At 43.0% G+C, this 13,914-nt stretch overlaps 1 protein-coding gene across 3 annotated transcripts in view; it reads left to right on the top strand.

Annotated features, from left to right (window-relative positions):
- The first annotated feature begins 2,801 nt into the window (after positions 1-2,801).
- The window catches only part of ZNF462 (zinc finger protein 462), a 94,516-nt gene continuing 83,403 nt past the window's right edge, over positions 2,802-13,914 (top strand). For all 3 annotated transcript variants that reach the window (XM_033009240.2, XM_033009238.2, XM_042787680.1), the window contains exon 1: positions 2,802-2,987. The gene's annotated coding sequence lies outside the window, so the exon portion shown is untranslated. The remainder of the gene's footprint in view (positions 2,988-13,914) is intronic.

The following is a 13,914-nucleotide window of genomic DNA, read 5'->3' as shown; positions in this document are numbered from 1 at the left end:
ATTGCTTCTTGGTGGGGCTGTCCTAGCCCAGAGTGTCCACGTCCCTGGTGGCTTTCCCTGGAGGCGCTCGGAGCACGGTGGAGGTCGCAGAAAGACTGCGGGAGGAAGTTATGGACCACCCGACCCCCAGGGAGAAGCCTCCCTCCATGAGCCCCCGGCACTGCCCTCCAGCGCCGGGGTTCCTCTGGCCTCCCCGACCTCCTCCTCGGGACCCCGACTGGGTGCCCGGGCACCCGCGCTCCCCACCGGAGCACGAGGGTCCCCACGAGACCGCCGCAGGAGGGACACCCCCCCCCCCCCCATCTCTCCCCCCAAAAGGACGGGTGGATAGGGCGGGAAAACGTTTCTAGGCTACCTCCATAAAGATACATTTTCTTTTCCCCGCCCCCCACTCCCCCTCTACCCCCCCGAGGTTTGATGCCCACTCCTCCCAAGAGCCTTCATTTTGAAATGGGATTGTTTCCCTGGAGGGTGGCCGGTCAGAAGTCAGGTGTTTGGGGATTTGTGGTTGTGGAGCTGCTCTATTTTCCTTTTTTTTTTTTTTTTTTTTTTTTTTTTTAATTTAAAATGTAATGCTGAGAGACAAAGAGGTGAATTATCTGCCTCGGCGTTGATGGTACGTCAAAGATTGCAAAGCCCAGGCGCTCTCTTCCTGTGAAGAGGATGATTTATAGAAAATTGCAGGCAGAACACATGCACATTCTGGCAGCCGTAAAGACAGTCCCTCCCTTTTCCTTAATGTTCTTTTATCAGCTTCTTAGGAGGTGTCCGCTTCATTTGTCTGCATGAAACCAGTAGTCTTAGTAGGAATCATTGGTTTTGATGTTTTTTCCCCTTTTCCTTAAGCAGGATTCTCTCAATCCAACAGTGCTCCTTCTGTCCAGATATTATTCTTCTTCCTATTTCTCACAGCACTTGTTTGGGGCGAGGAGGGAGAGAGCGGGAAGAGGGGAGAGGAGGAGGAAGATCTTTCTCCTGTTCAGTGATTAACTTGCACGGCTCAAAGAAAGAGAAGATTTAATGGGAGAGATCCTGCCTAGATGCTTTGCATTCACGGCAGTCTTGCGTATGGTAAGATCAGAGAGTGTATGGGTTTAATATTTGACTATTACCTGGGCGACCGATTTTTGTTATTTTATTGCTATTAGCATTTCTGCATTTGGTCTTCAGCTGAGCTGAGAGAGTTCAGACAATGAAGTTCTAACATGCCTGACCTCTACCAGAGCCAGTAAAATCTGGACTCTTTTAAGAAGATCATCTCAGCTTCACCACTCACATAAAACTTCCTCGGAGTAGAGGAGGGATATCCTCCTTCACCCAAACTGGAGCTTTGTGGTTCTAGTCTCTCTTCCAACCATGCAAACTGCAGTGCTGGAGGGCTTGAGACACCCCAGTGATGTTCCAATACCAGTCATGCCCTTGCGCTCAAACTGATTTTGCCTCACTCCCATGTATTGATTTCCCGAGTCTGCACATAACCCCTAATCCTCGCCCCCCCCCCCCCCCCCCGCCTGCCCCCCGCCCCTCTGCAGTGCTAGACATAACCCTAGAAAGAATCTGACCTGGTGCTGTAGAAAGATTGGAGGGGGAGGGGGGAGGAGGGGTATCGAGCAAAAGAAGTAGCTCGGCACAATGCTTAATAGAAACGAGACTACATAAAAATTCAGGGTACAGCCGCTTTGTCTTTGCCTGCTTGCCTTCATCACCAAGATACCTTTCTTTGTGAGCCTTGAATGTTAGTTTCCACGGTTTTAAATAATCAGTCACAAAGGAGCAGACAACTAGGTGTTGGAAGGCATAAAAGTTATTTTAAGTAGAATTATTTATTTTATTTTGCAGCCAAAAACGTTTCACCAATGTAGGAAGTGATTTTGGTGCTCAGTAGTACAAGCTCTCTTTTCTCCTAAATGCTTGTGAGAAATAAAAAACCTGGAGATGACTGTCTTTATTACTGGGAGTAGACTTCAAAATATGTGCCAGAAATGGACAATTCTAGTGTCCTTTCTCCACATCAGATGCGAGCTGGAAGGGGGATTAAACACCAACCACGTGGTAGATCTAGTTTTATACTTTGCAACCTCCAGCTCCATTTATGTTCTTTACCCTGCTCAGGGAAGATTAGCCTCTAGATGGATGTGTCTGAGGGATCACCTCAGGGGCAGATCTGCACGCAGAAACCGGTTTTTGCCATGGCTGGAAGAGAGCTATGACCTAGCTGAGCGCTCCATCTGAGCAGCTCTCTGAGCATCGCAGGAGCTGCTGAGAGCTCCTGCACAGGAAGCTTTGTGAAGGCAACAGCTTGGAAGGGGAAGCTCTTCAGATCTTTCCCCCTTCTTCTCTTCCTCCCTGGCCTGTGAGTGATTCAGTGTCCCAAACCTTAACTTTTTGTTACCACCTTCCTCCTCTTAATCTCCTTCATCTTCAACACCTCCTCCTCTATCACTACCATCATCTCCTCCATCTGTCTGCCTCCTGGATCTCTCTCCTTTGCTTGCTTTCCCCCCTCCTCTTCCACCTCCCTCCCTCTCTTTCTTCTTGCCTTTTCCTCCTCTCTTTTCTTCTCTTTTCTTTCTCTTTTTCCTCCTCTTCCCCTACACGTTGTTGTTGTTGTTAGAAAGGATTCTTGCACCCCCTGGTGCTCTTGCGTTTTGTGTGGTAGGAGAGGAGATTGTCTTCTTTCTCTCTCTCCCTCTGGTTGCTCATTATTCAGAGAGAGACACAGAGGGTGAGTGAGAGAGAGAGAGAGAGACGGATATCTCAGGTCATCTGCAGCTGCAGCAAACCAGTGAAGGAGAGAGAGAGAGGGAGAGGGAGAGAGAGAGAGGGGGGGAAAAGCAGGGAAAGATGGCGATCCTCCATTGCTGAGACCTGGCAAGGAGCACATGAGACTCACAAAACAACTTCCACAACAATAACAAGAAGAAGAGCTAGGCAGAGAGGAAGAGGAGAGGAGGCAGCAGCAAGAGCAGCAGTGCCGGGACGCTCCTGTAAGTTCTTGCAATTAAAACCCATCTCCGGTTTGGCATTGGAGAGATCATCTCTCGTGTGTGTGTGTGTGTGTGTGTGTATGTGTATACACACACATGTTGTTTGGTCTTTTCTGTCTTTCTTTCTTTCCACCACCTTCCTCTGAAATCCATTCATTCGGTCAACGGAGGAAGAAGGAAGAAAGAAAGGAAGGGAAAAAAAAAAAGGAGAAGAGAGGGGAGCGAGAGCGGGGTGTTTTGTTTGAGCGAGAAGTCTCTTGCATGGAGGAGGAGAAGAGGAGGAGGTGCTGCTGGTGGTGGTGGTGGTGGTGGGAGGAGGAGGAAGGCGGTTAATTAATTTTTTGTTGTTGCATTAAGGGAGGGGGGGGTGATATGGGGAGATAAGTGAGATATCAGCCGAGCTTTAAGGGTGGGGGGGTGCCCGAGAGGATATATGTGTGTGTGTGCGAGGTCTGGATGGTGCTGTGCGTGTGGACTTGGATCAGAGACGGGAGAGACACGGAGGAGAGAAAAGCTCCGTGCTGGCACGACCCAGGCAATCGGGTGACCTCTTCCTTCCTTCTTTCCTTCCTTCCTTCCTTTCCTTCCTTCCTTTTTTACTTTCTTTTTTTCTTCCTTCCTTCCTTACTTCCTTCCTTCTTTCCTTCCTTCCTTCTTTCCTTCCTTCCTTCTTTCCTTCCTTCCTTCCTTCCTTCCTTCCTTCCTTCCTTCCTTCCTTCCTTCCTTCCTTCCTTCCTTCCTTCCTTCCTTCCTTCCTTCCTTCCTTCCTTCCTTCCTTCCTTCCTTCCATCCTTCCATCCTTCCTTCCTTCCTTCCTTCCTTCCTTCCTTCCTTCCTTCCTTCCTTCCTTCCTTCCTTCCTTCCTTCCTTCCTTCCTTCCTTCCTTCCTTCCTTCCTTCCTTTCTTTCTTTCTTACTTTCTTTCTTTCTTTCTTTCTTTCTCTCTCTCTCTCTCTCTCTTCTTCTCCTTCTCTTTCTCTTCGTCCCCTCTCTCTGCCCTCCTCCTCGCTGCTGGCGAGGCTGGTCCCTCGCCCCGGCGGTGGTGCCTCCACCGCGGCTCTCCTGGAGTTGGGATGCGGGGGTCCCCGGCTGTGTTGGGGCTGGGGGGCTGGTGGAGCCCGCAGGAGGTTTCTTGGAGGAGGACAGCGTTCGGCTGGAGAGCAGGAGCCATTACACACGCTTATGCTCTCCTTTGAGAAAGAGAGCGAGAAAGGAAGAAAGGAAAGGGAAGGAGCCCACTTCTTCTTGCTCAGTTCCCCGATGTCCCTACCTTTAAACCAGGCGAGGGAGAAGGCGCTTTCTCCCCTGTTCCTTTCTCAACCACCCGGAGCAGCTTTCTCCCTATCTCTCCCCCCTTTCCCTTTCTTTATCTCCCTGTCCTCCATTTGCAAGCTGTCTGCTTTGGTTCCAGTCCAGGCTCCCCAACACAAAGCTTCTCCTCACTCTCGCACACATGCACACACAGAGTCTACAGACTCTTTATGTCTTCTGGAGTAACCTTCTTCTCCCCCCCCCACCCCCCGCTCCTCTTAGCATTGTGGTTTCTATTCTCCACACAGAGAGATCCTCCTGGAGCTTCATGTAGTTGTGATCTGATAGGATTTCTCCCCCCTTCACCTCCCTCTTTTTGGGGAGAAAAGGGAAAAGTTTCATTCGTTTTTCTGGTGTTTGGAAGGAGAAAGACCTTCAAGTTTCAGTGCTTTCTGCTGCTGCTTTTGTGTGTGTGTCTGTGGGGGTCTGTTTGTCTCATGAAGCTGCTTGCATGTCTAAGAGGAAGTGACTAGTTTGGCAGAGAGCTGTGATCTGAGTCAGGTAAGCCATGTCATGTTCTCTAGCTCCACCAGAAAATGGAGGAGAGAGAGAGTAGACAAAGCTGAGATGGGAAGTGCTCCTAACATCGTGGATGTCTCTCCATGTTTTGAACCTTTGCTGGCAGTAGCTGGCTTAATCATGATTTTTTCCCCTAAGGTTTCTTCAGTTTTTTCAATGCACAACATTGTGATGGGTCTTCTCTCTGACTTCATGCTATCAGGAAATGAGGATTGGAGGAAATTGATCATATTCTCCTTCACTACAGAGAAACACATCCTCAGGCTTTTTTGCTCTTATGCTTTCATGCGGAGGTCACCTTTCTATATATTTTTCTTTGGTTAAAGACCACAGAATTTAGGAGGTTGATCAGTTGGCCAAAGAGATAGTGCATATATGCATACATTTATAGATTTTTGAAAGCATTTGGAGGTAAGTGCATGCAGCTTGAGGCTGCTCAGGTTCTTCCAGAGAACATCATGAAATGTCATTTTTTTTTCTAGGTGATGATGGTGATGCCTGATTTTTGGGATTTTTAACATCTGATTTTCAAGATCATTCCTTCTTTTGAATGTACTTTAAATTAAGATGGAATATTTCTCCCCACGAACTAGGTTGCATTAAAATGATACTGGCAAGCTTTTAGTAGGTTCCTCAGAGCATCATAACATACATAATTTCTCTTGGAAAAAACAAAGCAGTTTTCACAGCTGTCTTTTTTGGTGTCTTAAAATATTTTTTTCTGAAAACTTACGGCAACATTCTTGTTATGGTTTTAATGTCATTATGGAAACTTAAGATCTTTAAAGTGAGATAGCAGTTGGACAGGAATTTCTCTGCTCTTTTTTAACCCACCTTTTAATCTGAAATGCTTTTGAGTAGACTCTAAACAGGTCTCACTCTTTCCCCACCAGCCTAAATTTGCACATCAGTTGCATAGGAGATGCAGTTCCTCAAAAAATTGAAGCTACCTGCTGAAATGCATGAGGGGGGATACCACAGTGCAGTGCTACTGTGCTTGAAGGCACAGCTCCACAGAAGGGTATCAGTTATGTTCTTTCTTAGGTCACTCTGAAGAGTTTAGGAAGAAATGTGTGAGATATGGGAGGTGTGACACGACCAATGAATCCAAATCAGAAGATGCTCCCAGATGTGCAAAAATAATAGATTTGAGGATTGCAATAACTAGCAATGAACTTGAGATCCAACTGCTGCAAGGTTAAAGTCTGCCCTTGTTTTATTTTCATTACGAAGAAGTGGTTTAGTATGTAATTTAATATACTTGGGAAGAATACTGCATTATCAACTGTGCATTTCCTAAATTTTGGCTGCTGGTATGACACCAGAATTACTGAGATACTGTGCTCAGTCTTTCAGAAGTGGGCCATGGAACATACTGTTTCAGGTATTCTGACAAAGTAAAGAGGGAGGTTACATTTTGACAAAGTAAAGAGAGAGGTTAACTGTTTATGTTTTTTTTTTTTTTTTTTCCCTGAGGTGATGTTCTTTCATGCTCTTTGCAATCCCTGCACAGGTCTAAATCAGCAGCCACTGAAGAAACTGAAAAAGACCATGCTGACCTTTGCTTGTTTGTAGAAGATCCTAAATATTTGTCCCCTGTATGAGACTGTATGCAGTCTTCTTAAGTATCTGCTTGTATTTCATAGTTCAGAACTGTGAATTGCCTCTTCTTGAGAGGTCAACTCAGTGCTTGCACTACTATGTGCCCTACAGATACATTGGTTTTGAATGTGACATCTGCAATCCAAGAAGGAGTTTGAGATTTAAGATGAGGATCTTTATGGTAGGGCCTCTTTCTCATCTCCTGTTGTGACAGACACCATAGAAAACCAAATGTCATTGCAATAGTTTGAGTTGGAGTGAGAGTGGTATTATTTCTATGGGGGGGTTTCATCACTAGGAGACTGAAATCCCCTTAGAGAATGATGATCTTGTTAAGGATGTTTCTTGTAGTTCTGCCCAGACAGACTGAAGTTCACTTTGGTGTTAAAATACTATCAGAGGTACTTCTTTAATTTTTTGAAAATGAAACAAACCAGAACTAATGTAAAAAAAAAAACCAAACCCCAAAACAATGAGTCTTAAAGGAGCTCTAGAAAGATAATTAATCTTAATTCATGAGATGCTGGTGACTTGAGTGTTTCTCATAATCTGGCAGAAGTTTCTTCATTCTGACAATGGCTTTCAATTGCTTTTGGTTTGTGGACACCCAGAACTTTTTCATGGTGCAGGCTCTAACAGAAACTGCATTCCTAGCTTATTCTTTAGTATATAAACTTGCTTTTCCTAATTGCTTTTCTCAACCCCATTAAACATAGCCTACGGACCACTGCTTTAAAAATGTTTAAACAATGATTTGGTTTCCTTATACATTTTTACTAGGTTCATCATGGATTACATTGTTGAGAAATTTAAAATGTCATGTTTAGAATTTCCATCATTTTAAAAAATTATTTTGTAACAGGAGGAAAATTAAAAATATGTTGTGTATGCTCAGACTGTGAAGAATATGAGTACAGAATTGGATGCTGGAAATGGGAAGTAGAATAACTGTGAGTAGAGGTGGAGAAAAAATATTGTTTCAATTCAGTAAAGTTTATAACATTCTTTAGTGTTGTGAGCTTTGACTTAAAGGAGGATTACTTCTATGAAGACATGACTGATTGAAAAGAGAGTTGATAAGTAGATAAGTATTGGAGAAGAACTGTGTTCAACATAGCTAGCTGTCTGGACATCTGGCAGATGTTACTCTGGGCCCCAAGGAATGGACAAGTTTAATTTTAGCCTTAAAAAGGAAACGGGAAGAACTAAAGTCTTATAATAGTACAAGTTACAGTTTGAAGAAGGTTACCTCAGAAAAGCACAAAGATGTCTCTTGAAGTTTGGAACTTCCAGAAACAAGTGTAAATGAGTTTTTCCGATTGAGTTTTCCTCGTATTCCAAACAACATGTGTAGAGTTACAATATAGATTGAGATTGCTCCAGTTTGCTGTAACACCCTCTCTGCATGGTGTTGTGGATGACATCTGAAATTGAGCAGAAGAACACTGCTTTGTACTAAGAAACTGCAGAAAAAGGACCTCAAAGTGTGAAACTGGTGAATAGCTGTGTAGTAGTCATTAACATTGCCTTGTTATGAAGCTACCACTAAGCAAACATAGGGACAAAACCTGTAGTATCCAAAATCCTGCAGTGAAATGCTGAAAAGACTAATTTGAAGAAGCATATTGGTAGAGGAAGGAGATCCTGTTTTGACAGATCAGGAAAGGTCTATGAAGGCCAGTATATCTTTGTGTCTTTTCACATTTTGTTTCCATATCTTGTATTATACTTCCTATCTCTTTTAGTAGAAAAATAATGTAAATGCTATCTTCAAATATACTTCTCTATTTTGAAATTAAATAATGTATTTTGTGAACTTGTTCTGGATGAAAACGGTCTGCTGCTAGTGCCGGAACTGTATGATTTGCTTAACTTGCATGCTTGATCAACATGTGATCAAGTATGAACTTCTAATTGCTGGCTTCAGTAAAAATATTGAACCAGTCTAAATGCTTGCTTGGTTTTCAAACAGCTACCTCATTCTAGAATACTAAATAATCAAGCAATCCAGCCAAAAGGGTTTGTTTAATGGAAATCTTTCAGGTAGTGTTAAAATATGATATGGGCCCATAGGAGGTGAGCAGGAGGCCTGTGAAGTGTTAATTGAGGAGGGGGATGAGAAATGCTGCCTTACTCTTTGGAGAGCGAGAATAATTTTGAAGGGGAAAAAAAAAGGAGTATGATGAGAAGGAAGGCTGCTTAAACATCTGCTAACCTCTCAGAGAGAGGAACTCAAATTGTTTAATCAAGAGGTGCTGGAGAAGGTGGTGTGATGCAAGTCTTCAGCTGCTGGCAGAGACACAGTTAACATTGTAAACGGTTGAACTTCAGCATGGCACTTCTCCAAATGAGTTGACTGTTGAAAATAAAATGTTCCAGAAGAACTGGGAGAACAGGAAAGAAGTTAAAATAGCATGGTTTGTATGCCAGTGCTGAAAGAAGAAAAGGGGGGAGGAAGGGAGATAGCTCAACTTAAGATAATTATCTTGTTGGTTGTAGTGAAAAGGCTTTAGTAGAAGTTTCCAAATGAAGGGACTTAGATTTAATAGAATGATGTCTTCATTTGTGTCCTCAGTTTTGGAAGTATTCTTCAGCTTTCAGCTTGTGTTTGGGAAGTTGAACACACAGGTAAATAAAGAGTCACATGAAATTGTTTTGGGTTTTGGTCCATTTTGTTCTTTTGACTTTAAAAACAATACCAAAGATCTAAAGTTTGCCCCTCATTTTTTCAAGTTTTATGAAGCTGTGCCAGATGTTGCAGTACAAGCACAACTCCGAAGGAGCCTGAAAGAGAGGGTTTGAGATAGGGAAAGGGGAGTTATTATTTCTGGTGTCATATGTGAAATGCACAGTCTTAAGTACAATTTTAATTTTTTCCCATGTTCTCTTCAGCTATTCAGGAGGTGAAGATCTTGGTACAGTTGTTTTGTTCAGTTGAGGCGGCATGTGTTACTGCAGTAACTCAAAATATCCTTGCCTAATCACTACTTGAAAGAACTTTTCTTTAAGCTGTGTTTGGAAAAGAGTCTTCCCTCATTGGTTCTGATTGTGATTTGTAGTAATTTTTGAGACACATTGGTTATCACAACATCAGTCCCAGACCTAGCAACAGTGTTATGCTTTTTATTTCCCATAGATCTGAAAGACTCTTTGTTTTTGGCTAGTCTTTGTGATATAATTATGGACCTCCAGAGCTGCTGTCTGGAGGGAATACAACAGGTTTGGGCCAAAAGTGGCTTTTTGGTTAGAAGATGGTCAGATCCCTCAAAAAAACCATCAGTTTACATTTATTTGTTAATTTGAAGAAGATAGAAATGAGACATCTCAGGATGTGCAGACATTGCTCTTGAGTGGAGTCAAATACAGTCTCTTTAAGAATACCTGTTTAATAATGTCAGCATAAAGAGCTGTAAGCACAGCATCAATGTCATGAGTGATTAGGGAGGACTTACTGAGAGCTTATAGGGGTAGCAATCATTGCAAGGCCAGTGTGTTGGGGACAAATGTTTCTGAGAAAACACTTGGTTCACTGAACTACTGTTAGTTTTGAAGTAGTTAAATTAAGAATTTGGTTGTTGAAGTGTGTCACTTGTTACTTCATGGTGGAAGATAAAACAATCTAATTGGGATTGTGCAGAAAATTGGAGAGTTATTTAATGCCTTTGGGAGAAGAAGCTAAGTGCTTGCATTGTGTGCCTGTGTTTTTCCTTCTCCTTTCAATGCCAGGAATATGCAATTAGTAACTTGCTAGTCATTTAGATAATGGGTGGTCAACAGTACTGGATGGTGTGTTTGCAGCCCTTGTTACAGGTACAGCCTCTATGTTGACCTGAAGATTAAGAAGTGGGATGTTCAGCTGTGGCATTACTGTTGCTATTAAAAAGCTCTGGAAAGGGGCCTGAGAACCCCAGCTGCTGTTGTCGTGGAGGAAGTCAGGCCTTCAAAGGATACAAGGATTAGAGTGTCAGGAAAGTAAATGGTAGCATCAGCACAAGTAGAAAATAGGCAGTGCTATTCAGCAAACAGAAAAGTAGGCTAAGGCATGCCATAATTATGTGTAGTGGAAACTTGCTGCTAATAGAGCAATTGCGTGGGGTAGAGAGGCAGGAGAATGATTTTTCAAGACAAAACAAAGCAGACATTGCAGGGAATGATATAGGAAGACTGCGGATTCAGTGTGCTCGTGATATGTGAGAGAGAAGACTTTGTTTTGAAAGATGCTAAAAATGGAATCTTCTGATGTACATGTGGTCACTGTTTCCGTGGCCTTGTAGGACAATAGGGGCTTCTTTGCACTACCCAAATGAGCAAACTCTTCCTTCCCTCTTGTAGCTCTTAAGGTTCAAATAGTGCTGCTTCAGGGTGGTATCAGTGGTTGTGGAAAGAAGGCATCACAGGATATTCCTTTTGGAAGGAAGATGGGTCATGCTGGATTGGACTGTTGTCACGCTAATGGATTCAAAATACAATAGCTACTTATCACAGGAGCCAGGCAAACACATTCCTCCCACACATTGTCCCTAGACATTGCTGGCAAAGAAAAGAGCAGAATGAGGGAATGTGAGACACAGAACCTCTGATGCAGCAGCCCATATTTTGAGTTTTATTTTTGAGATAAACAGGGAGGCTAAGGGAAGACCACATGCGCTGGAAGATTTCGATCCAGCATGAGTATGACATGCAGAGTGGTGCATTTACCTTCTTCACTTTGACTAGCTGAAGACTTTAATTTAGTGTCTAGCTGGGTAACAAATCATTAATGAAGTCCTTGTTGTGGTCCGAATGTCAGAATTCAGCTGTCTGATGATGCTGAGAAGTGGTTTTTTTTTTTTCTCCTTTCTGCCTCCCTCTTGTTGATCTTAAATTGACAGCTCGAATAGATTCTAGGTCAAAAGCTATAGAGGGATTGGTGAAGGTGGCTTACATCAGCGGTGGTTGTTTAACAACTTCTTCCTTTGCTTTTTTTCTTATTTTTTTTCTTATTTTTTTGGTTGTGTTTTTTTTTTTTTTCTTTTTTTTTTTTTTATCCCTCCAACAAAGTGGACATTCCAGTCTGGGCTAAACTTGTGAGACATCTTGGAGGAGTGCTGGTCTTGAGGTGGATGCAGTGAATCAGGCATGAGTGTTCATCTCTAAATGTACAAACTGCTTCTGGAGAGAATTTAGAGAGGCCCCATAATATTTATTTATTTTAACTCAAACTTGGATTGTTTAGTTCCAGTCAGGCTCAGCTGTATTTGTTGGTGTGTGTAGCTCACAATAATGAGGTTTTAGACCTCTCTGACCAAACACTAAGGACACCAAAAAATTAGTGTCCAGGCCCTAAAATCTCATTCTTAGTTTTTTTAATTCATTCAACCACCCATCCCTCTACCCAGTAAAATAGACATAATTATGATTTAACAGGGATGTTGGAAATTGAGACCCGGATGCTGGATTCTGCCACTCTGTTGAAACAAACCATTATGTAGATAAGAAAAGAAAGATCTCCTTTTGGAAGTGGTTCTGATGTGTGAGACTGGAGCAGACCTGCTCTGTTTGCAAGCACTTGAGAGATGGGAAGTATTGTTACTTGCCTCTGTTTCTATGTCACTGCTGTCATTCTGACTGATCATGTGTTCTCAGGTGTGTTGCTGTCTGCGGTGAGTATAGAAGAATAGACTAAATATACAGTGTCTACACTTAGTTCAGTTGGTAATGCAGCAAAGTTTGGAAGGCAATGACCATATGGAGTTATCTTGTTTTCTTCTGTGTTGTGTGGCAAGTGGTGCTGTCAGAAAAATAAATAAATGTCAATATGAACAAATTTGGAATGACTTCTTTCCTTATTTGATTGGAAGCTCTTATCTTGCATTTCAGTTTTTCCCTCATCTACATTTGGGTGGCTCTGGCTGCAGGATATAGGACCTCCAGCACTGGTGGGCTCTGAAGCTGTGCTTCTATCATGCTCAGCTAAATAACTTGACAAGTGTAAAAATGTTACCAAATGGCTGATGGAAAATTGAGAGCAGCCAGACAGCTCTCAGCCTGGTTAATCAGCTTCTTGACTGCTGAATAGTTCCTGCCCTCTCATATGGCTGTGGCTTACAGCCCTAAGAGAAAGGGTTAGGGTTCCTGGCCAGGAGTGAATCCCAAAAGTTGAATTCATGTAACTTGAAGTCAGTGTGGACTGGTTCCTTGTTGGGGGGAGGGCAGTAGGGAGAAAGCATATCAGCTTTCAGCTATGTCAGGTCATATAGAGGTCAAGTTCTCTTGTCTGTGATCAAGCATATGGTGTAAAACAGCCCAATGTGCAATAGCACCAGGATCTGGGAAGAGGAGAACTTTATCAAGCCTCCTGGAGGTAAATACAACTGAAGGCCATGTCATGAATCGACATATATGATGGCTCTCAGCTCAGGGCTTGCAAGGTTCCTGCATTTAACCCTCCAGTGGTGCTGGCTCCTGATGTGTTTCCACCTTGTTAGGTTGAGAAGAAGCTGTTGTTTCTCAAGAGCATGCAGATTTCTCCTGTCAGGCTATCCATGCATGTGTGAGACCTTCTGAAATCCCTGGTTCCAAGGGCATAACTGAATTATTCACTGGAGCTGCTGAAAGACTGAGTCAATATACTTGGGTCTCCCAGCTGCATGAATAAATGAGTAAACCTGAATTATTTTTAAATGATCAGATTACAGATGTGATAACATACTACAATGAATTTTCCACTCCATGCCCTCTACAAGTGTGCTGTTCTCCTTCTGCTGTGGAGCAGGGGGAGAATACAAGATTTTCAGTGTGTTGTTCTCCCAAGGAACCACATAAAAACTGCTGAGGTTGCACTCAGAAAATATCCTTCAGACCAAAAGCCTTGAGTCAGAAGTTGCTTGGCAAGATGACAGGCAGGTTGACCAAAGGTTGCATGTGGTGTGCTCTTGCAAAACGAGCACAAAATGCTTGTCACCCTCCATGATTCTTCAGTGCTTCCACAGGTTCACCCATGTCGCTTGAGTTGTGTACAGGAACATAATTTGCTTGCTGGTATTCTGGTCTTATCTCTGAAGATACTTATTTTAAGAATTTGCGTCTACATAGGTTTGTTAATACTGTACTGTAATATCAGATGGGCTGCTGAGACCTCAAGGGGGTGAGGAATCTATTTTTAGTGTGTTTGAAGGGTAGATGATGTTTCAGGTTGTGGTATGACTTTCTGCGGGGCCTGTCACCATACACTGAAGTTTTGTATGTCATGGCAGTGGAGGCCAGTCATATGATGATGAGTTAGTAACTTAAATGGGACATAAAAAAAAATACTGCTCTTTGGGGAAATTTTGAAGATAGATGGAGCTAAAATGCCACACAGTCTGTTCTCATGCTTGTTTCCTTGATGTGCTGAAGACATCTAATCCTCTTTACAGGTGAAATAAGCAGTCTGCTTATGAGTTGAAGGCAATGCCTGCTGATCTGTTGACATCCAGATTGGAGGGTTATTTGTGTCTGAGTAAGAATTTTAGTAA

Source organism: Tyto alba, unplaced genomic scaffold (genome assembly GCF_018691265.1).
Source record: "Tyto alba isolate M040663 unplaced genomic scaffold, T.alba_DEE_v4.0 Super-Scaffold_13, whole genome shotgun sequence".
Classification (NCBI taxonomy): Eukaryota; Metazoa; Chordata; class Aves; order Strigiformes; family Tytonidae; genus Tyto; species Tyto alba.
This window is presented reverse-complemented; position numbering and strand designations above follow the sequence as displayed.